The sequence below is a fragment of the Felis catus genome, chromosome C1 (genome assembly GCF_018350175.1).
Source record: "Felis catus isolate Fca126 chromosome C1, F.catus_Fca126_mat1.0, whole genome shotgun sequence".
Taxonomy (NCBI): Eukaryota; Metazoa; Chordata; class Mammalia; order Carnivora; family Felidae; genus Felis; species Felis catus.
The window spans coordinates 45,362,034-45,387,045 of NC_058375.1; the positions used below are offsets into that span (position 1 = coordinate 45,362,034).

At 41.0% G+C, this 25,012-nt stretch overlaps 1 long non-coding RNA gene across 2 annotated transcripts in view; it reads right to left on the reverse strand.

The window, feature by feature from the left end:
* Nucleotides 1-25,012, reverse strand: part of LOC102902095 — a 351,245-nt gene that overhangs the window by 8,978 nt on the left and 317,255 nt on the right. For both annotated transcript variants that reach the window (XR_006584306.1, XR_002744501.2), the window contains 5 exons: nucleotides 23,124-23,283; nucleotides 20,889-20,999; nucleotides 13,624-13,753; nucleotides 6,649-6,798; nucleotides 3,686-3,775 (listed from right to left, as the gene is read on the reverse strand). This is a non-coding gene — a long non-coding RNA (uncharacterized LOC102902095). The remainder of the gene's footprint in view (nucleotides 1-3,685; nucleotides 3,776-6,648; nucleotides 6,799-13,623; nucleotides 13,754-20,888; nucleotides 21,000-23,123; nucleotides 23,284-25,012) is intronic.

Below are 25,012 nucleotides of genomic sequence, written 5' to 3' on the forward strand. Positions count from 1 at the left end.
AGAGAACTTGGACCTTTGAAATTCTTGTGAAGGAAAGGGTAGGTGCTTCCTACTCTCTCAATTTAGTGGCTCTTTCATAAGCTGGTGAAACCTGGGAACACAAATAATTTAAAACTATCTATAATATAAAAGAAAAAAATTACAATTAAAAGTAAGTCTCTCTTTCCATTAGTCTGCTTTGGCTGCCATAACAAGATACCACAGATCGGGTGGCCTAAACAACAGAAATCTATTTTCTCACAGTCTTGGAAGATAGAAGTCCAATATCAAGGTTCCTGCCAATTCGGTTTCTGGTGAGAGCTCTCCCCCTGGCTTCTAGAGAGCCACCTTCTCATTATGCCCTCACAGAGCCTTTTCTCGGTGCCTGGGCGGAGTGAGAGAGAGTTCTCTGATGTCTCTTCTTAAAAGGACCCTAATCCTATTGGATAAGGATCTTATCTTTATGAGCTCATTTAACCTTCATTTCTTCTTTGGAGGTCCCACTTCTAAATATAGCCACTTTGGGGGTTAGGACTTCAACATAAGAACTTTGGGGGTACACAAGCATTCATTCCGTAATAGTCTTCCACTCCAGACCATTCAGCACGTTCCCCTCTCCAAAGGCAATTACTGTTACTGATTTCTGAGTATTCTGCCAAAGACATTCCATGTACACCATGTGTTTATACAGATGAACGGACACTCTATGCTGTGCTCTACATCATCCTTTGGTCTCCTGTAAGTAGAAAGGGGAGACTGTCCCATGTCTGCACATATACCTTTCTGCTTCATTCTTTCTCATGATCGCATAGTATTCCATTTAAATTCCCACAATTAAATGTAATCAATCTCATACTTAAACATACTAAATTTATACTTAGTCTTTGGCTGTTACAAACAATACTTTAGTAAAACATCCTTGCTCAAATATATTTGTAATTGTGCTACTTTGCACCCACAGGATGAAATCCCAGCTGACATATAGGATCCAGTGGAGCTGGTTGGGGGCTGCACAATTCTCCATGTCATCTCCAGCCACTCACTTCCTCCTGCAGACTGTAGCTTTCCATCAGAGCAAATCAGTAACAGTAGAAATCCCCATGGTCTCCAGAATTATCATACCTCTAAGCCTTTGCAGGTGTTATCCTGTCTGCCCTGCCATACTTGTCTCCTTTGGCAAGCTTCCACTGATTCTACAATCTCTCAAATGTTCCTTCTTCTGCAAAAACTTCACTTCTTTCTCCTACACAGTCTTAGGGACTCTGTCTTCAATGAAACTATTGAGGTTATGTACATCTACATCATTATTACTGTAATTTTGTAGGCTTCTCTAACTTCCCATTGGATAGTGATAAAAATATGGAAAAAATTAGTTCTCATTTTTTATTTCCAATGAGCTCACTGAATCTTCAAAACAACTCTTTGAAGTAGGTATTCTTAATATTCTTACTTTACAGATGAGAAAAATGAGGCATAAAGGTATAACACAACTTGCTCAAAGAGAAAGTAAATGTCAGAGCGGGGACTTGTACCCAAACATGGTGGTTCCAGAATCTATTATATAAAAATCCTCACCAGACATGTCCAACCCCCCCGGTCTCCTCTTAGTCTTATTCCAAGGCGGGGGGTGTTCTTGTTGTCTTTTTCTCTCCCAGCCTCCCCATCTCTCCTCCCATTACAACTCCATTTCTTCCTTCCCACAAACTATATTCACTCCCTCCTAATTGGTGAAGATGAATTCAGCCTTCTCCTGGCTCCAGTTTCAAAACCCTCCTCTAACAACCACTAGGGATCAGCACACAAAGGGTCCCTAGCTACCAGGGCCCACACACCATCATAGGGAGTGGAGGATCATGAATAATAATTACAACATTAATAGAACATCAGCATCAGGTGGCGCTCACCAGAAACCAGAATCTGAATTGAAGATTAGCATACAGGACTCTATTCAGGAGACTTAGGATGACACCTGTGGAAGGGAAGGGGAGGGACACAGGGTTGGGCAGAGTGAGAAACTGAGCTCTAATACAGTCCAACAAAGACATCAGCTGACCCCATGAGGAGTACTGGAGCTGAGATGGCCTTTCAGAAATGTACCAAGTTGAGATGAGGTAGCCAGGCTATTGATCAGTCATTGGAAGCAGGCTGCCCATTAAGAGGTGTTGTGACATTGGGCAAAGCAGTTTTCTTTTTTCACCAAGACTGACACTGAGGGCTGTCTTCAGCAGCACTTCCTGCAGTAACAAGTGTATTCCTGAAGGGGGGTCAGTATGGTACATCAGAGCATCCACTCAATGTCCCATCCTTTAAATGCCTAACATCACATTATTCTAAGCGGTAATTTCATTTTCCAGATGGGATAATCAAGGCTTAGCAGGGTAAAGTTAATTGGTAGAGATCACATAGACAGTAGCAACAGAGCTGGTATAGGAACCCAAGACTGGCTGAGTGCAAAGCCCATGTTCCTTCTCTACATTAAGCTACCTCCCTCAGGCACATTATAAATTGTATGACAGCATGTATGTGGTAATCTTTTGAAGACCAGAAATATACACTCATAGAACTGAACTCCTTCCAGAACTGTGCTCTCCCATCATCCTCCAAACAAGCAATTCCCTCTGAGCCCACACACCCACTTGCTCTCATTTTCCACATGTTTACTTGGATGTAGTCACCAATTACATACTAGGCAGATGTCATCTGGAAAAGAAGCCATGGTCATTATCAAAGAAAAGTGAGAAATGCTTTCAAATTATGCTTGATGTCTAGTCCACATTTGAGGCTAGCTCACCTTTTAAAATAAAAAAATACTAGCAATGTTTCCCAAATGTGGTCTATGGACCCTGGGAATACCCAAGATTCTTTCAGGGGGTCTCTGAGGTAAAAACTATTTTCATAATAATAGAAAGAAGTATTGCTTCTTTTACTGTGTTGACATTTGTGCTGACACTGTGTTGACTGATGGCGAGAAGCCATCGTGAGTAAACAGCTGATGCTTTAGCACGAGTCAAGGCAGTGGCACCAAACTGTATTAATAGTTATATTCTTTAACACCGTGCACTCACAGTTAAAAGATAAAAATAAAACTCAATTGCACTCAAACATGCTTTAAGAGGGAGCAATAAAAAATATTTGTATTACTTGTAAGAGAGACTGACAAACTATGGCTATTTAGACATGGACATATGTCATACATTTTCTTAAAATTGAATAAAAAGAGCCTGCCATTTCCAGAAAAACAACTCATGGCATTTGTTGTCAATGGTTAAACTCAAGCTTTCAAGCAAGAATTTAAATTTTGGAAAATGTGTATCTGCCATTCATGAGCTTGACAACATTCTAATACTCACATTCTGATGAGATTGGTGGTGATAATAAGGAATGTGATTTTTTATATTGTATAATGAAATGAGTCAACATTCTGAAGATCTGCATAATTCAGTGAATTGATATTTTCCATATGACCAGTGCATGATGTTATAATGTTATGCGTGGGTAAAAAAAGAAAAAAAATCCACTCAAAGGAAAGGTAGACCAGTGGATTTCAGCGCAGTAGAATGTGAAAAGCTCACTGATATGGCTTCAGATTTCACATTGTAACTAACATTTAAGAAATTATCACTTGTCAAGTTTTGGTGTAGTATCAAAGAAGAACATCCACAATTGTCTGATAAGAATATTAAAATGACTCCTATACTTTACCTACCTGTGTGAGACCGGGTTCTCTGCACAGACTTTGACAAAACATTACACTGCACAGAATCTGACTTCAGAGCAGATGTGAGAATCCAGTCTTCTATTAAATAAGATATTAATGAAAAAAAGTTAGAGAGGGGAGAGCCAAACCATGAGAGGCTCTTAAAAACTGAGAATAAACTGAGGGTTGATGGGGAGTGGGAGGGAAGGGAGGGTGGGTGATGGGCATTGAGGAGGGCACCTGTTGGGATGAGCACTGGCTGTTGTATGGAAACCAATCTGACAATAAATTTCATATTAAAAAAAGATATTAATGAGATTTGAAAAATATAAAACAATGCCACCCTTTTGACAAATTATTTTTATTTTATAAAATATAATTATTCTTCATTAAAATGCCATTTCTATAAACATGAAATGGAATACTGTCATTTTAAAATAAATTAATAAATCGTCTCATAATTCCCCAGTTCTAATTTCTCTTTTTTAGATGTTTATTTTTGAGAGAGAGTGAGTGCACACACAAGCAGGGGTGGGGCAGAGAGGAGGGAGACACAGAATCCGAAGCAGGCTCCAGGTTCTGAGCTGTCAGCAAGGGCTCGAACTCATGAACCACAAGATCATGACTTGAGGGGAAGTCAGACACTTAACTTACTGGGCCTTCCATTCCAGGCACCCCACTCAGTTCTAATGTCTAATCTCAATAAATACATCCTATGTAAACAAAAGTTCTTGGGGTTCCTTGACAATTTTCTATAGTGTAATGGGTTCTTGAGACCAAAAATTTTGAGGACCACTACTCTAGGATCACTTAGCCAATACTTAGAGAGCAGAGGTAGGATTTTTTTTTTCCCAAGTGAGTTATTAAAATATTGAATGAACAAATGGAGTATTTTTATCTTTTTAAATTTTTTCTCCTCCAGTTTTTATTTAAACTCCAGTTCGTTAACATACAGTGTTACATTAGTTTCAGGTGTATAATACAGTGATTCAACAATTTCGTACAACACCCGGTACTCATCACAACAAGTGCACTCCGTAATCCCCATCTCCTATCATACCCATTCCCACCCACACATCCCCTCCAGGAACCTTCAGCTTTTTCTCTATAGTTAAGAGTTTCCTGGTTTGAGAGATGAGACAGAGAATGCATGTGCATGTGCACACTTGAGTAGCGGAAAGAGAGAGAATCTTAAGCAGGCTCCACACTCTGGGCAGAGCCCAACATGGGGCTTAATCTCACGACCCTGGGATCATGACCTGAGCCAAAATCAAGTGTCCTGCACTCAAATGACTGAGCTACCCAGGCATCCCTGGAATAAGTATTTTTAAGTGAACGAATAAGAAAAGGTTAAACAGATAAAGTATTTTCATAACTATATGAGGGGAGGCAAAATGTTGACTGAGACTGATTGTGTATATAAATCTAGAATACAAAAATATGAAAATGGGAAGACCCCTGGAGGTGAAGAAGCTTAATGTGATGTGTTCATTAGCTACCATATGACAGGCACTTTGTACATTTGCCCGCATAGTCTCACGATGGCTTAAAGAGCCAGGGATCCTCATTCCCTTTTCACACAGGAGGCGTTGATTCAGGAAAGTTACCGACAAAGAGGACATGTGGGGTAGGGGGATCCTACCCCAGATGTATGTGATTCCACAATGTTTCCCCACACTATGCTACTTCCCACCTGGTATCCAATCCCCGCTCACTCCTTCTTTTTACAAAAGAGGTAAAGCTCCCAAGAAGGCAAGTAAGTAGTAGAGGCCACTGAATGAATCAGTGGCAGAGCCAGATCCAGAAAGCAACTCTTGGGTCCTCTGGCTGGCACTCTTTCCACTGCCCCGTGCAGTGTCAGGCCAAGTTCTTCTGAAGAGGAACATATTTTGCAGGATGAATTACATGGTCCCCCAGCTCTGAGAACTAAGGGTTCTAAGACAAAACTGAAGGAGAAGTACGTGCTGGAAAACGAAGTTTGAACGCACAAAGTGTGAGGTGAGGTGGCTGGGTCTTTTACAGCAGCTGAAAGGAAACTAAAAGAAAGGAAAAAGGCAGAAGTAAAATTTTTAGGCAGATGAAACCCTCTTGCTCTTTCTCTGGCTTATAACTTCATGAAACACGTGTTTATAAAGCACCTCCATGAGCTGGGCATTATGTTAGGTGGAACATATGCTGGATGCTGGAGTTTGGGCCATGAGTCACAGATAATCCCATGGCTGGGGGTCTTGCAGTCTTAAGGGGAACACCAATGGGAACAGTTCCAATATACTGGGAGCGATCAAGGTTTTGACAGGGATATGGGTGTATGGGTGTATGGGATATGGAAGAGAAACATGATCTTGCCCGGGCCTGATAACATGGCACCTGCTCCAAGTCTTAAAGGACTCAGAATTGCTTAGGAAGGAGAGAAGGCATAAGGGATGTAATGCGTGTCACACACCCAGAGCGTGACATCTTGGAGAACGGGAAGTATTTCATTCTTCAGAGGGGGAATGGCCTCTTTCACATCTTGCAACAGCCACTCCCACCCTCCCCTCCATACTCGGTCATACTGAAATACCTTCAGTTCGGGTTTAGACGTTTAAAATAACCACGGATCCATCACGACTCCCTTCTTGGACTTCTGGAGGTCTAGGGATCCCAGGATGAGGATCAGTGGGCCAGATACTGTGAGATTTTTCTGAGTTTGCACAAGGGAGATATCACTCTCTCCCCATACATGTGATGCAAGGCTTTTCACCCATGCCTGGCCCAAAGTAGGAGGCCCATAAATATTGAATGAAGAAGTAAGAGTCTTTTTCACTTCTGCTTTTTTTCTTCTATTCTTTTTATTTCAGCTGCTGCCAAAAAATCAGTCACCCCACTCTACGCGTGCTGAAACTTCCTTCCGCCAAACAGACTTCTCTCGTCATTTGTCCCCGGATCCCCAGTTCTCAAGCTGGGGGTGGGAGGGGATGTACATAACTTACCTGCAAATTGGCTTCCTCTCCAGGGGATCTTGGTTCTTGGTGGATCATATTTTTACAACTCGACCTGATCACACCAGCAATTTCTTGAGGACAGGAAACTTGGCCTTTTCATCTCTGAATTTCCACCTAAGACCAAAGAACATTTGTTTACTGAAAAAAAGAAAAAAGAAGTAAAGGTTTTTGTCCTAATGAAGCCTTCTCGTTCTTTCTCTGCTGTAACTGCTACCCAGACGCTCCACTAAAACTGCAGTGACATCTTTTCTTTCCCACATGGACAAGTTTGTCATGATTCCTGTGTTTATATTTCCCAACCCACTCTGATTCAGGGGGAAAAATAAAGAGGACTCCACAGGAAAGCACAAAACCCGAGCACAACAAGCTGGGTGTGGGGAGATGCTGAGCATCTGAGTCAGCTCCCAGAGGCGAGCAGATGCTGGATCCCTCTCACCAAAGTCTTCCTCAATTTCCTTTCTTCCCTACTCCAGCCAGGATACATCCTGAGCTGCAGCAGCTGATGGAAACCGGGCATAGAAACCCATGGAAAAGTCCAGAGAGACAAGAGGAATCTCAAGCCAGGTCTTTCCAAAATCCAAAATGAAGGTGACTATGAAGGTCCTTCCAGCTGCCGCTAAAATGGAAAATCACAACCATTTCCTCCAACGTCTGGTTAAGTCCCTCCTGAAATCTTGTTTCATCAATAACCTCCTGTTTAAGGTACAACCTTTCCCTTCCTCCTGTGGCACAGAACCCTCATCAGTCTTATGCACCCAAAAGAAATCACATTTTTTTTTTGAAGATGAGGACCAACAAAAAAATAATGAAAAATTAAATCCTGCTCCTGAATCTTCCTTTGTCTTTTATCTATTTTTCTTTCTTTTCTTTCTTTCATCTAATTTTCTCAAGAACTTTTCTTTCTTTCTCTGGCTCCATTTTCTCATCCCTCATTCATTTTTTTTTTAATTTATTTTTTTAAATTCAAGTTAGTGAACATACAGTGTAGTATTGGTTTCAGGAGTAGAATTTAGTGATTCATCACTTACATATAATACTCAATGCTCATTCCAACAAGTGCCCTCCTTAATGACCATCACCCATTTAACCCATCCCTCCACCCACTTCCTCTCCAGCAACCCTCACTTTGTTCTGGATTTAAGAGTATCTTATGGTTTGCCTCCCTCTCTGTTTTTATTTTATTTTTCCTTCCCTTCCCTGATGTTCATCTGCTGTGTTTCTTAAATTCCACATATGAGTGAAATCATATGATATTTGTCTTTCTCTGCCTGACTTATTTTGCTTAGCATAATGCACTCTAACTCCATCCACTTTGTTGCAAATGACAAGATTTCATATTTTTTTGATTGCCAAGTAGTATTCCATTGTATATTATACCGCACCTTCTTAATCTACTCATCAGTCGATGGACATTTGGACCCTTTCCATAATTTGGTTATTGTTGATGGCACTGCTATAAACACTGGGGTGCATGTGCCCCTTCAAATCAGCATTTTTGTATCCTTTGGATAAATACCTAGTAGTGTAATTGCTGGGCTGTAGGGTAGTTCTAGTTTTAATTTTTTGAGGAAACTCCACACTGTTTTCCAAAGTGGTTGCACCAGTTAGCATCCCCACCAACAGTGCAAGAGGCTCCCCTTTCTCCCCATTCTTGCCAACATCTGTTTCCTGAGTTGTTGATTTTAGCCATTCTGACAGGTGTGACGTGATATCCCATTGTGGTTTTGATTTGTATTTCTCTGATGATGAGTGATATTGAGCAGCTTAGCATGTGTCTGTTAGACATATGGATACCTTCTTTGGAAATGTGTCTATTCATCTCTTCTGGCCATTTCGTCACTGAATTATTTGGGCTTTTTGGGTGTTGAGTTTGATACATGCTTTATAGATTTTGGATACTAACCCTTTATCCAATATATCATCTTCTCCCATCCCGTCGGTTGCCTTTTGGTTTTGTTGATGATTTCCATCACTGTGCAGAAGGTTTTATCTTGATGAGGTCCCAATAGTCATTTTTGCTTTTGTTTCCCCTGCCTTCGAAGAGACATGTCATGTAAGAAGTTACTGCGGTCAAGGTCAAAGACGTTGTTGCCTATTTTCTCCTCTAGGATTCTGATGGTTTCCTGTCTCACATTTAGGTCTTTCATCTATTTTGAAATTATTTTTGTGTTCCCATCCACTTTTAAATCCACTGCAAGCTGGCCCTTCTTTTTCTCTCCTGAACACCAGTTCCACTGTGCATATTCCTGCCTTTATCTTATTTGACATCTTGGCAGCATTTGACCTTCTTGGCCATTCCTTTCTTTTCACTGTCCTACTTGGACTTTTAAAGTACTATTCTTGCTTTTGTTTTTTCTTTTTTTTAAAAAAATTGTTTTTAATGTTTTTATTTTATTTTTGAGACAGAGACAGAGTGCAAGTCGGGGAGGGGCAAAGAGTGAGGGAGACCCAGAATCTGAAGCAGGCTCGAGGCTCTGAGCTGTCAGCACAGAGGCTGACGCAGGGCTCAAACCCATGAACCACGAGATCGTGACCTGAGCCGAAGTTGGAAGCTTAACCGACTGAGCCACCCAGGCACCTCTTGTTTTGTTTTTCTATCTCTTTGGCCACTTTTTCTCAGAGCTTCTCACTGTTTCCCTTGCTCTTCTCTTAAATATTGGTGTTCCCTATATTTCATCCACTTCATTCTTGTTCAGTGTATTCCTTTCTCACTCCTCACTTAAGGATATTTTTGAGTATTTTCTTTGTATCAAGCATTGTTCTAGGTAACCAGGAATTTGTAGACAATTCTGTCCCATGGAGCTTAGAGCATAGAGGGGAGACACAGGATTTTCTACTCTGCACACTGTTACTAAAATATTTCATCTTCATTCATCATTTCAACTACTACCAAAATGCTCTTAACTTTATAACCTATGGTTTCTATTCTGAACTTGATTCTATATTCCAGACACATAGCTCTACTTCAAACTCCTTTAGGGGCGCCTGGGTGGCTCAGTTGGTTGGGCATCCAACTCTTGATTTCGGCTCACGTCATGATCTCACAGTTCACGAGTTCAAGCCCCACATTGGGCTCCGCATTGACCGTGTGAAGCCTGCTTGGGATTCTCTCTCTGTCTCTGCCCCTCCCCTGCTTGTGCTCTTTCTTTTTCTCTCAAAATAAATAAATAAACTTAAAAAAATAAATTAAATTAAAAAATACTTACCAAACTATACAAGACAGAATTTCCATCTCTTACAGGAACTTAATTCTGCTTATTTAAACTAAATTTCTTTTCCCCAACTTTTATTTCCTGTGTCTTGTGCGAATGGCATCATCACCAAACCAGCCATTTAAGTCCTAACCACAGCAGACACTTAAAAGTCTTCCTTTCTTGCAAAGTGGGTGGAGGAGAGTAGAAGGTACTGGCTTCCAGTTATGGAATGAAAACGTCACGGGGAAGAAGGGTATAACAGAGGGAATATAGTCAACGGGATTACAATAGTGTTATATGGTGACTGAGGGAAGCCACACTTGTAGTGAGCGCAGTGTAACATATAAAGTTGTGGAATCACTATGTTGTACACCGAAAACTAATGTAACATCGTGTGTCAGGTACAGCTCAATATAAATAAAATAATTAGTTAATTAATTAATCAATTGCTGGTTTTCACTTATCTTTCATCCAATCTGTTCCCAAGTCATAAGGGTATCATCTCCTAAGTATCTCTTACGTCTCTATGTCTCGTTTACAAAAACCTTGTAAACACTCTAATCAGGTCAGCATCATTGCTTCCCTCTCTTGAATTAATAAGCTCCTATTAGCCCCGTATCATTATCCCTCTACAGGTGTGCTTTCTAACATACAATATGGATCATGTTACTGCCTTGCTGTAAACCCTTCAGTGCCTTCCTGCTCCTGGGCAAAGACAGAAGTACTTCCCAGTTCGCAAGGCCTTCCACAGAACAGGCCTTCCATCATCAAGGCCTTCATAAATCGAGCCATACTTCCCCAACTGCTTTTTGTATGGTCACGTGTTCCAATGGCACAACCAAACTGAAAGCTTTGGCATTATCAGGGTGGGAGGGATCTCCTGCTTATGCCTCAGTGACACTGCAAAAGTGCTTCCCTCTTCCTGAAATACCGTACTTTTCCTTACCTTTTAGAACATCTTGCCATTATTCAACATTTGGGTCTGAGGCTAATGTCTTCCCTTACACCATCAGGAATAATCAATTTCTTTCTTGTGTTTGCACATGTTTCATTTATGGCGACTTTTATATTTTAGAAACTGCTTTGGTATTTTAGGCCCTAGAAGTTACAATTTTCACTTCTGTATCCCCTGCTCTACAAAGAGCCATCAGCACATAGTTGATGCTAGGAAAATAAGTGATGGAATAAAAAGCCCTACAAACCAACCTGGGCTTTACTTGGATTCATTTGAATTTGCTATTGTTTTAATCCCATAGTATGTATGTGTGTGTGTGCGCGCGCGCATGTGTGTGTGTGTGCGTGTGTGCGTGCTTTAGTTTTTTCACATGGAGAACGATATTTTTAGAATGTGCATTATCTCTGGATACAAAATGTTTTGACTAAATCTAATCTGTCACTGGTGAGCACCCAGCCTGGAAACAGCAGAGCCATTTCTGAGCTCCTGATACAGCACTATTTCTGGGGATCAGTTGGTTATCCAGTAGCTGGTTGATGACCTTGAATCCATCATTTCATCATGGAGGGAGCAGTATTTATTCTAACAAGAATAGACACAATTCCTAGAGAAAGATTTTCCTTCCCTGCTTACATCCTTAAGACAGTTCTACCTTTTGTGGCCTTACAGAATACTTTACCCATTGCTACAACGTCCTACGTATCATTGCTTCCAATTAGTGAAAACATTTTATAACAAAGGAAGTATAACACAGGGTTTCCATTTACAGACTTTACTAGTCTTACCATGTGTCCCATTATTCATATATAATTGGCTTGAGAGAATGATGAAATGGCCTAACAAGGGCTCACTTTTGACACTATGTTGGACACAACCTCCTATGGAGAAATTTTTGCTTGCGAAACCATTATCCTGGGTTCAATAGGTTTGGGGTTACTACTGTCCTAAGGGAGCAACACTTTCATCAGAGTAAAGTTCTATTAACGTTGAATTAGACAGTACTGAGACTACCACTTCCTCATATTTTCGGGGCTACTCATGTTGCTGAACCAATAGTTGAAGAAGGGTATCATTGCCCCAGCAAGGATATCTAAGTCCAATTACCAGAGGGAAATTGAGATGCTATTACACAATGGTGGTAAATAGAACTGTGTCTGTAGGGGATTCATTGGGGTACATCTTATTCTCCAACAGTTCTGTTCAGTGGAAAACGAGGGCAATCCAAAACAGGATTTTCTAGGACTTACATCTCCTAAGAATAAAGATTTGGGTGACTTCAATAGATAAACAATGTCACCCAGCTGAGGAATTGGCAGCGAGTAATGGAAATGCAAATGGCAGTGGAAGAAGGCAGCTATAATTATTGACATAGGCCTCATAAGACTTACATGAAAGCTGAGGTTATATCTGAATGTTTTCCTTAATTAATATTTTTCTTGTCCCCCGCCCCCCCCCCCTTTATTTCTACCCACAGTCTTTCCTTAAAAACCTGGTGATGGCCAGAATTCTTTCAGGCTTCAGATAGGAATTTCATCAAACTGAGACCCCCATGGGACATTATGGTACTTGATGGGATTTTTGTGCCATCTGTGTTGAGGGAATCAATCTTTCACCTGGACAAAGACAAGAGGGGGTGCTGAAGGGCAAAGGTGGTGGCCATTGCCAAAGTTCTTCCAACTGGACCATTATATTTACTTTCCACCACTCTCCAACCTGCACTGTGCTCCTGGACACTGGCTTTATTAACCCATCAACAAGTTCCCATGATCAATGGCTTCCATGGGTTCAGCCAAAGGGAGACAAGAGAGCAGAAGACAGAAGGAAGGTGAGATTAGGTATTTATTCTTTAGGCTATTTTCATGACAGATCACATCAGGTTGGCTATGTCCTTGATCTGAAAGCCACAGGTCCTGTCAGGGATCCTCTACTAAGATGTTCCTCTCTAGGTTCTGACAACTAAGCTTCTTCTTCTCAAGCTTCATAGCATAAGCCTCTAATCAGTTCCTGTTACTAGCCCCGGGGTACTCCAGCATCCCTTGACTATACCATCATGAATATTTCTTTTTGAAAACCATCCTCAAATCATTCAGTTGGAGAGTGTCATCTGTTTCTAGCTGGGATGTTGACTGATAGAGCTGGTGCCCCTTGCATTATGGAAGGATGGTTCTGATTAAATAAGTCTTAAAAAGACCGCTGTCACAGATTTATACTCCTGGGGAGGTCCCAGATTTCTGGATGAAATAGCTTTAGGGGAGACTTAAGAAAAAAAGTCTTTTTTTTGGTTTTTTTGATAGAGCTGTTAATAGGGCTTCCCTCCACCACTTCCCCCCAAAGCAAGAAATATGTCAGGGCATCCTAAATGGAGGTTTGGATTCATTTAAATTTGCTCTGATAGTGAATTCCATAGCTGTGGACCTTGGACTAGGATGGACTAGGTGTAGCTGAGGACTCACAGTGGCTGTTGTTGGCTGGCTGAAAGGGGCATTTATGAACAGCCAGCCACAGGGTCAAGCCACAAAGTAGCATAAAGAGGACCATGTGCGCTTCTCTCAAACTGCTAAGTACATTTCTAACAAAATGATCTTCTCTATATATTAACAGCAACAACAAAAAATTGAATCACCTGTGAGCTGGACCATGAGGGAGAAATGGGCCTCCGCTTGAAAGGAAAATGACTCAGGAATCAAGCTCATTTACTCCAGCCCCCCCCCCCAAACCTTCCACGACTTTCTCGACCCCGCTAACCATGCCCCAGGGCGCTCTATGGTTCTAACTAGAAATTCAGGGGCATTCTTTGCCTCTCCCTCTACTCACCTCAAGTTTTGACTGAGCCTGGCTTACTGGAATTATCCAGACAGACTGGGTTCAAGTTGCAGCTCTAATACTTCAGAGAGCTGTGACTTTGACCAGCACGTGTTTCATTCTTTAGTTTCAATGTTTTCATCTGGAAAATGGAAATAATGATATCTAATAACCCTTGATTTGACATAATATGAGCGCAATTAATATGTTCAATGAGCATGATTTGGAAAGTAATTAAAACATAACTCTGTTTTCCATCATCCTTTCAAAATATTCTAAGTGAAAGTAATCTTATCATTCCCCTGGATGAAAAAGACATGGGCAGATCCTATGATTTTTCTCTTGTTCTTTCTCTTAGCCTGAGGCGCTAAATAGTCCGCAGTTCTCGAAGGAGCAAAACCTGGCTCCTTAGAGACATCAGACGAGGGTAAGACACAAAAATAATTAGGTCTAGGGGAATAAAAAGAAAAATGACCGACATATTAGAAAATTATATAACTATCTTTGGAAAACCTAAAAGAACCCATGGACCAATTCTTAGAAATAGTAAGATAATTTTAAAATATGGCTGCTTCTAAGATCAATATATACAATTTCATTTCATCCCTTTCAACCTCCAGAATAAATAAAAGACTCACCTATAACAATAAGAAAATGCTAAGGATCTTGGAAATATAATTTAAATGGAGATTTGAATTAATGGAAAGATACAACATAGTCATAAAGAGAGATTATTTTAAATATGTTAATTATCTCCAAATTGATCTATAGATTTAAGACACTTGCAGTTAAAATCCCATTAGAATGTTCTGAGGAAACTGACTCCCTGATTCTAAAAAAAAAAAAAAAAAAAAAGGAAGTAGAAGCTTGAAATGCATAGAGTACCTTTTTTCAAAAAAATGTGTTTCTGAATACAATAAAAAAATAAACAAAAATAAAATGTATGTGAAAGAACAAAGGCCAAGAAATAGCCAAACACTTCCAAAGTGAAAGGATGTCTTCTATCAGATATAAAGATTTACTATAAAGCTTGTTAATGAACACAGTACAGTATTGGTATAGATACAGACAAACCAATCATAGGATTAGAAGAGAGATTCACAGAACAGGGCTGCACATATATGAAAAATTGATATCTGACAGAGGGGCATCACAACCTACTTGAGAAAAGAGTATTTATTCGTTCAATGGTGCCCGAACAATTCAATACCCAAACAGGCAAAAATGACATTAGGATCCTTCCCACATACCGTACCTAAAAATCAATTCCAAATGGATTAAAGATATATATGACAGGCAAAACTTTGTACTGGATTGTATAGGAGACTAGCTTTACAAGCATGGAGTAAAAAACATTTCTTAAATAAGACACCAAAAACTGCTAATATGAAAGAAAAAAAAAACTGGTATATCCAACTGTATTGAAATCAGAGACTTCATTCTATCAAGATACCATAAAGAAAGTGAAAAACCAAGCCACAGACTGGGAGATCATATTTGTAAAACTTTTAAGTGACAAAATATTAGTGTATAGAATACAAAAATAACCTCTAGGATTAATTAGGAAAACCAAATAACCCAGAAGAAAAAGTGGGCAAAAGTTACGGATTGGCATTTCACACACACAAAAAGTCACACTTACACGGCAAAAAATATTTGAAAAGAGATTCAACTTTTTAGAAGTCCGGAAAATGCAAATTGTGATAAGATATTCACTTACCACACTAACAAAAAAATCATTAAGTTTGCTATCTGTTGGTGAGGATACGAAAGAGAATGTAAATTGTTATGACAAGTAGTTGACATTGTTTTATAAAATCAAATATCCGCATAGCCTATGGTCCAGAAGTAGTTCCACTCCTAGAGATGTAAATGGGTACCAGCAAACAGGCAGAAGAATAATCATAGCAGCCATGCTTGTAATGGAAAAATAAATAAATGAGTAAATGAGTAACACAATTCTAATCTATAGGAAAAGGGCATGTAAACTGTGGCAGTTACACACATATTACAGAACAATGAAAATTAACTATTGCTACAGATTATGACACAGATGAATCTTAGACATTACCCTGTAAAGCAAGTTTCAAATCATTAAACTCTGTAATATAACAAAAATGATTCTGAAATAAATTATTTAGAGAATAAATACATATGTGATGGAAGAATGGAAATAAAGGAACTATAAGAATACTAGAATTCTAGAATTGATACCATTCTAGTTCTTAAAGTTGGTTGTGGGTGCTTAGGTATTCATTTTATTGTTTTGCTTCTAACTATATTATACATATTCTTTGTCTCCAAAATGTTCCTGAGACTCTTAATTTTTTTCTACCTTTTCCCTCTTTCCTCTGTTCCTTCCACTGTGAAATTGAGACTATACAGTGAATAATGTAATTCAGTTACTGAGCATTTCAGTTTGATCTGCTTCTCAATTATCATTTCTATTTTGTCTGTTAAAAGCGTCTACCTTACCACTTATTTCCAAAGTATTCACTTTTACCTCATAGAGCACAGCTCTCATCAGGTGCCTTAAATTCTCTGTTTAATAATTCCAATATCAGGGTTATCTCTGGGTTGGTGACTATTGTCTTTTCCCTTAAAAGTGGGCCAGAGTTTCTTGGTCCTTTATATGTAATTTTTTATTAAGTCCTAAACATTTTGAGTATTTTGTTGTGAGGTTCTAGGTCTTGCTAAAATCCTCTAATGAATGTCAGTTTGTTGTTTTAGGAGGGAATCAGGTCGCACCACACGTCCTAGCTCACCATCCGTGGGTGGTGGTTTCAACATCAGTTCTGTTTTCAAAGCCTTTGCTGTTTCATTGCATCTCAGGGGTGAGTTAGCGATTTGTGTCAGTTTATACACAGACTCAGGGATCCCCTTTTCCAGAACTCTTCCTTCCATGATCTCCCACACACTCTTTGGTTTCCATGGAAACCAGAGGACTCCTTTCCTGAGTCCACTGGGTAGAAAATCAGGGTTCTCCTTGTGCTATTGAGAAGTTCTATAGAGATGGGCCTACCCTCATGACAAGGTGCTTTGAGAAAAGAGGAGGGAAAGAACCAGGATTTCCTCTATGTTCTTTGGGCCAGGGGGGTCCTTTTTCCAGTTTATTTGGCCAGAAAGACAAGGGTACTCAGATGTCCACACCATGACCAACACTGCTATCATGCAGCTGCCCAAATGAAGCCTGCCTCAGGGAAGAACAAGGATGAAAGAAAAAAGCCAAAAAAAAAAAAAAAAAGTAGGACTATTCTCCTATACTCTCCAGCTCATAGGAGGCCCCTACTCTCAGTCCTTTGGTTATAACACAGGGGAATCTTTTCAGAATTTTGGTATAAGTCCCTACTCTGCAGTATGGAACTCTGACCTACCTTTAGGTCAAAACTGGGAGAGATAAGAGGGAAAAACCCTAACCACACCCCAATTATAGGTCATTAGTCAACAATGGACCTCCCTCCCAATCGGCCTGCTGTTGTTAATGTTCAGAGTCTTTAAATCCTGTTTTTTAAATCTGTCACAAGTTATTAGCTGTAATCAGTGAAAAAGAGAGGCTAGAGTGAACTTACTCCATCTTGGCTGGTGCCCAAATCCATATATTCTTTTTTATACATTGAATACTACATAATACAATTAAAAATTTTTTAAAAAATGGTCTATCCCCAGAGGATCTCATAGTTCACGGGAGAAGACAGACTCTAAACACACTGTTTTAGGGAATTTGGCTTGAATAAAGAGAAAAGAAATAGGGTCAGAGGTAAAAGGAGACAAAGAGTAACCCTGAGTGAGGGAGGTGTTTTGTGGGTTCTTTTAATTTTTTTTGGTTTTTTGTAGTAAGACTTCGCTAAAGCGGGGCTTATAGCTTCTCCTGCCCAAGAGTTAGCACACTTTAATTATTTTATATTTATTTAGAATAACTTATTTCTGCCTTCCTCCTCGGATGCTAAGCCACATGAGAGCAGGTCCATATCTGTAGTTCACCCTTGTGCTATTCCACACAGTAGGTGGTCAAGATATGTTTACTGACAGATTACGAAGTATTGGCACTTATTTGTTATACCACGTGCTATCAGGGCTCTGCCATATCCTCTTGCCCGTTACTTCAGTGTACTCTAACCCAACCTCTAATTGCCAGCTCCCAAATTTCTCCACTTGAGGTCTTTCTCAGGCTTCTAAAGCATGTTTTGTCTACCTGCTTGGCAGGTAGTCAGTGCCAAGAAACTACTATCTGCTAGGAGAAGACCTCAACCAATGACTGACAGAGCTGGTTTATAAAAACTCCAGGCCCTCCCCCCTTGGGAGGGTTAACTCTGTGTCCTGTATCCTACAAGGGCTCTCAGAATTTCCCCAGCAGAGTTTAGTTCCACCAGCCCACGGTGATAGCTGGTTCGATAATGCACAATTGATTGGCTGCCTTTTCTTCTCTGACTCCCTTTACCATCCTCTTTTGGTATCTCTTTATCCTCTGATAATAAACCACTTTCACCTAAACCCTAATTTCAGGGTATGCCTCTGGGGCAACCGACACTAAAACAGCTGCATATTCCACCTACACAGGCATGGTCTTTTATCGAGAAGTTTCCCCGTAGCTGGGAGAGTGGGCAGAGCACTGGACTTCACGCCCGACGGTCCTACTTCATCCACTTACCATCTAGGCAACCTTGAACAAGTCACTTGATTACTCTGAGGCTCAGATTTTTTTCATCTGGAATGTGGAATTGATAAAAATCTACCTCGTAATATTCTTGGGAGGATAAAATAAAATAATTTATGTGCAGAAAAAAATATATAATATATGTGCAGAAACTTACCACAGATACCAGTGCACAGTGAGTGCCTAGTGCATTCGTGTGAGCTGGCTGAGTGTAAGTATAAAGAATTCTTTCTTGTGCTGTGAATCATCATGCCTGCTTTATTTTTTTTTCCTGATGTAGAGTGGGGGCTATATTAACATGCCCAGTCAACATCAGGAATTGCTAATGGTGGGGAAATGTTGGAAAGCTTGTATTGTTTCATCTTGAGAAGCATGCTTCTAATTAGCCAGAGCCTGTTTTATTTCAACATAAATGAGCAATGGCTCAACGGATGGTCCCACTATTCCTGAGTCCCAACGTACTCCAGAGGAAATGTACAACAAACACTTCAGAGAGCGCACATCATCTTTTAATTTATGTGGATTTCTCTTTTATTTGAGAATTGTTCCATGAAGTTTTCATGGCTTCATAGACTTTTAGGTCATAACGAAACCCTAGTGATCGAGAACAGTCGGACCCCATTGTTTTACAGCTGGGGAATCAGAGGCTCCAGTAGCTTCTTTTCTCTCATGGTATTTCAGAAACAATGACAACTGTCTTCAAATATCTAAAGGATTAATAAAGGAGAGAGGAGGCAGTCTTATTAAAGTGACTTCAAAACTTAAAGATGGCGGGAGCATTCGGAATTCTACAGAAGAGGGAAGATTCTACCAACGAGAGCAGTTCGGCAACAAAAGAGATGACTAAAGAGATAAGCTCAGCACCACTGGACATATGCAAGAGGATATTGAACCTATATGGAATGCTCGACAAGGAATTCTTGCTCGTGAAAGGGAGAATTACCTGGGTATTCAAGTACCTTCCAACTTTATGATTCTATAGTTTGGGGTTTCCTACAGGAAATACTTACACAGTCCAGAGCTTTTAGTATACGCTCCGTGAAAACGACAATTGATTTCTACCAAACCCCAGTGGGTCCTTTTATGTTGCCCGAGAGATCATTAATTCTCACCTCACTCCTATGAGCCCCTTGGTTTTTTTCATATTGACACTGTATTCAGGGCCAGTTGATCTCCTTTCCAAGCAATCTGGAGGCTCAGGTGTTTGACACAGGATGGGGATCCAGGAGGCCAGGCCTGGCCCATGGGAATGAAGATGGCTAGAGCAGCCATGCAAGTGCACCTCTCGGACCTCCCTTCAAGAAAGAACCTGCCATTCAGCTGTCAGGAGCAGTGAGCCGACAGGCTCCAGCCATTAGTGCCTTTAGGATCCATCTTAGCTTTTTTTTTTTTTTTTTTAATTTTTTTTAAATTTTTTTTTCAATGTTTATTTATTTTTGGGACAGAGAGAGACAGAGCATGAACGGGGGAAGGGGCAGAGAGAGAGGGAGACACAGAATCGGAAACAGGCTCCAGGCTCCGAGCCATCAGCCCAGAGCCCGACGCGGGGCTCGAACTCACGGACCGCGAGATCGTGACCTGGCTGAAGTCGGACGCTTAACCGACTGCGCCACCCAGGCACCCCCCATCTTAGCTTTTAAGCTGAAGTCCTATCATTTCCAGGGAGCCCTCACTGCTGACTGAGCACGGCAAAGGTACCAGGGCCTGGCCATGTCAGCCTGGACCGGGACTCCTCTTTCAGGCTCTTTGCCCTGCAGCTCGCATTGGATCTGTGACTTTTCCGATCTGGATCTGCAGCTCTCCCAGCCTGGTCTTGTTTCTTCCCTTCTTTCCTTTCCCGGGTGTCACGTCTACATCACAGTCTGAGGCTTTCCCTACCCAACCTTGCTTCTCTTCCTATTACCTCTCACAGACACAACCCTCAGTAAAGCTTTTATACTCCTAACCCCATCTCCGCCTCTGCTTCTAGAAACACCAGTCAACTCAATGGTTGCCCTGCAACTATGGAGACTATGGCAAAAAAGGGAACAAAAGTCCACATTCCAAAGAAGGAGAATCTGGATCATCAACACATCTGGGGAGACCGAGAAAGCAAGAAAGAGACCTGAAGATAGGGTGTGCCACAAAGACCAGAGGGCAGCACTGAGGCTTTAAGAGACAAAGCCTGGAATGATCCCTTGAGAAAAAGAGCTGGGCGGGGGAACTGTGCCCCTAGGGACCCCCCCCCCCCCCCCCCCCCCCCCCCCCCCCGGCCACACCGTTGCTGCTCTTCAGACAGATACCGCCTACTAATGTTTGGCATTTAAAGGGGCCACAGAAAGGAAGGTAAACTGTCGGTGCTCGATCCATCGGCACCGACTGTTCCAAAGCACAAAACACGGACATCAGCAATGAGCTTTATAGATGTGGAAGCGCCAGTTTTAAGGAAGCAGATGATAAAGACAGTCAATATTTATTGCATGCTTAGCATGCATCCGGCACTGTTCACTGTTGTAAGGGCACGGACTATCAGTTTCTGAGGCTCAAGCATCTGGGAGCAGGTTGCTGGATCATTTCGACTCAGGGTCTTTCAGGAGGTTGCAGAGAAGCTGAGAGCCAGGGTTGCAGTCATTTCCAAACTTACCTGGGGCTGGAAGATCCACATCCAAGATCATTCCTGTGGTTTTGGGCAGGCCTCAGTTCCTCACCATGCAGGCGTCTCCACGGGGCTACGTGACCTGGCAGCAGGCTTCCCCTGAAGTGAATGATCCAAGACAGAGAGGTCACCGAAGATAGAAGCCATAGTCTTTCATAATTCAATTTCAGAAGTGCAACGCCTTCCTTTATGCCATATGTTACGGCCACACAGCCCAACCCTCCTATAGGGTAGAAGAGCCTTCCACCAGGGCATGGACACAGGAGACAGGGGACACCCAGACTAGACTGTCTTGGAGGCTGACTGCCACAACCTCTAGAGGAACAGTATGAAGTAGACATTTTACCAACGAGGCTCATTTACCAATGAGGCACGGAGAAGCTGTGAGACAAGTGACGGAGTCACAGTTTGAACTGAGAGTCTATGTGCCTCACCATTATGCATACTGTCTCCCCAAGAGGAAAACTAGGAGGCAGAGAAGGAAGAAGACGGACGTGGTTAAACTTGGTCATTGTGGGTGGTTATGAACGCCACAGGCAGTGATAGTTTATACAGAAGTATAGAGCTAAAACAGAGCAGTTCCTCATGATCAAGGATAGTCTTTACTCCAAATGCACAGAAAAAGAATTATTTTCCCATTTACCAGATGACAAAATAAAATTCAAAAAGATTGAGTGCTTTTCCCCTAGTTGCACAATAAGTACACAGTGGAGTTAAATTCTGCTCTTCATTTCTAAGTACAGGGCTCTTGTCTATACCTCGGCTGTTCTTTCCACTATCCCAAAGGATAAATGGGTGTTTCAGATTCTCCGGAGTAATAAGCAAGGTAACTAAAGTGGAGGAGAACACCTAGAAATCTATAAATCGGTTAGGTATGAGGTAAAGAAGGCCTGAAATAAAGAAAGAGCACTTATTGGGTCTTTTTCAGTGTTAAAGTATAATCTACACACAGAAAAGTGCAACAGAAGTGTGTGGCTAGTGGAATTTTATACACTGAACAAACCCAATGAAGAAGCAGCTATTACTATTCACCCCCAAACCTCCTTTGTTCCAACTCTCTGTCACCAGCCCTCACAGAGTGAACACCATGCGGACTTACACGACCATACGTCCATTTCACCTGCTTTTGTAATTTATGTAAATGTAATCTTATACTTTCTGCAACTGGTTTATTTCGTTTGATCTTATGTTCATGACATTCATCCATACTGTTGGGTCTACCCGTCGTCTATTCCACTGTGTGACTATATAATTTATTTATCCACTGTACCAGAGGTTGGCAACCTACATTCAAATTTGGCCCACCTCCTATTTCTATACAGCCTGCACGGTAAGAATGATTTGTGCATTTTTGAAGGCTTAAAAAAAAAATCAGTAGCATTATTTACAACAGCCAAGATATGGAAGCAACCCAAGTATCCATAATCGATGAATGGATAAAGAAGATGTGTCACGCGCACCCATGGACGGGCACACACACGTGCACGCGCACACACACACACACACACTGGAATACTACTCAGCCATAAAAAAGAATGAGATCATACCATGTGTGACAACATGGATGGACCTACAGGGCGTTATGCTCAGTGAGATAAGTCAGACAGAGAAAGACAAACACCATATGATTTCACTTATAGTGGAATCTGAAGACCAAAACAAATGAACAAATAACAAAAAAACTTAGGTACAGAGAATAAACTGTAATATAACCTTCTATGTTAATCACACCTCAATAAAAAAAATTTTAAAAAAGTGAGTGTGCCAAAAATGCAAAAAAAGAGAAAAGAAATAATAAATACAAAGAATAATATTGCATGACACATAAAAACCACATGAAATTTAAATTTTTGTCCATAGATAACATTTTATTGGGACAAACCATGCTCAGTCTTTTACGTAAAAGCTAGGGCGGCTTTCCCACTACCAATACAGGTAGGCAGTTGCAACAGAGACCTTATCATCACTCTACTGCTTTGCACTGTTTTGGGGGCACTCCAAAAAGAAATGAAATAATTATAAGGTGATTTTTGCCTCTTGGTCTGCGGAGTCCGAATATTGATGCCCTGGCCTTTCACAGAAAAGTTTTGCTGAGCTCTGGGCTATTCTAGCGATGGGCATTTGAGCAGTTTCCAATTGGATGCTATTATAAATAGTGCTGCTTTGAACATTCCGGTTGGTGTTTTTGCTGAACATCTGAGAGCACTTACTCTGGGCACATACCTAGGAGTAGACTTGCCAACTCGTTGATTAGGTTCAGCTTGCAGGGTACTGGCGGAGTAGCTTGTACTCATTTGGCACTCCAGCTAGCAGTGTATAAGAACTCCAAGTGCTCCATATTCTCATCAATAATTGATATTTTCTGTCTCGTTCATTGAACCACCTGGTGAATGGATAGTGGGAACGTGAGCGTGGCTTTGAAATAAAAATTACAACCTCTAATTGTTTAGGCTATGCCAAAAGCTGTGCCAATAATTTCACCTACGTCATCACTTTATAGACAAGCCCATTTTACTGACGTGGAAACAGTATTCATCAAGGTTAAGAAACTTGAAGGTCACTCTGGTATTAAGTGGCAAAACCAAGACTCAAACTCAGATCTGATGGCTCCATAGCCTACATTTCCTCTACTGCACCACCTTGTCCCTCCATGTGACCATGTGATAAGACATTACGCCCTTGAAAAGTATCAGCCACTGCAAGGTCTTTACCTAGACCTTTGTTAAGAAACAGTTGTTAGGAAAAGGGATACAACAGAGACACAAAATGTGGATATGGGGGAAGTATGGGCAAATACACCCTCATTTCTGTTGCCTCCTGCGACAGTGGTTGACCAAACACTTTTTGCTTCCCTCCAGCCCTCTGGCTGGTTATGTGTATTACATGTTCTGACAGCTGAGGCCCATGGTGAAAAATGATAACAGATTTGTGTTCTCAAGATCATCTCCAGATGCTGACCAGAAGCACCTCTGGATTCATGAAATATTTGCCTTTAGTATTTCTCGAAGATGGATGTTTGGGGCGAAAAAAAGTTCTAGGAACATTTCAGTATAAATCATGGGGAATTCCTTCCTTCGGCAATCTGGAATGCATTTCTCTATTTCTTTAAGAAGAATAATGTGTGTATTAATAACTTGGTTGGAATGGAGTCTGGGCCAAGATGAGATGATCACGGAAATCATTATTGATGGTTTCTTGTAGCCAAACAATCTGTTCCCCAAACCTGGAGTCTGTCATCTGCAGGTGAAAGGCCACACTGGAGTCACACGCATGCATCCCCTCCCCTCTGTCCCTTCTGCCATTCTTCCACCCAGTTTTAGGATTTGGTTGTTATTGGGGTTTCGGGTTATGAATTGCAAAACGCTCATAATCAGGTTTATTAATGTGCCTGCTGCTTCTGCACAAGCAATGAAGTTGACACTAGAGCTGTCCTGCTGATCTGGTTATGTGATTGCCTTGATCGAATATTTCTGGGGACTCAATGTCACCCGTAGCAGTGCTTTCCAATCTTTTTTGTTTAATTGAGATATAGCCGATGTGCTAATCTTTTTGACTCTGCACTGCCACGCAGGAAAATTGCATTGATTTATGAATATATGTTGTTTGCACTTACGTATGAGATGTTAATTTATGAATTTATAGATCTCACATATAAATTTTGAAAATACATATTTCTCTTTTTAAATTTTTTAAAAATGTTTATTTATTTTTGGGGGGGGAGGGGGAGAGAGAGAGGGAGACACAGAATAGGAAGCAGGCTCCAGGCTCCGAGCTGTCAGCACAGAGCCCGATGCGAGGCTCGAACCCACGAGCTGTGAGATCATGACCTGAGCCCAAGTCAGACGCTTAACTGCCTAAGCCACCCAGGCACTCCTGGAAATACATATTTCTTAAAGGATGAGATAATACATACCAAGGGTCAGCAAAATTTTTCTGCAGAGGGACAGAGAGTAAATATTTTAGGCTTTACAAGCTATAAAGTCTCTGTTGCCACTACTCAACTCTGCCACTATAACACAAAAACAGCCATAGGTAAATGAACGGGCTTGGCTGTGTTCCAATAAAACTTTATTTACAAAAACAAGCAGCCGGCCAGATTTGGCCTATGGTTC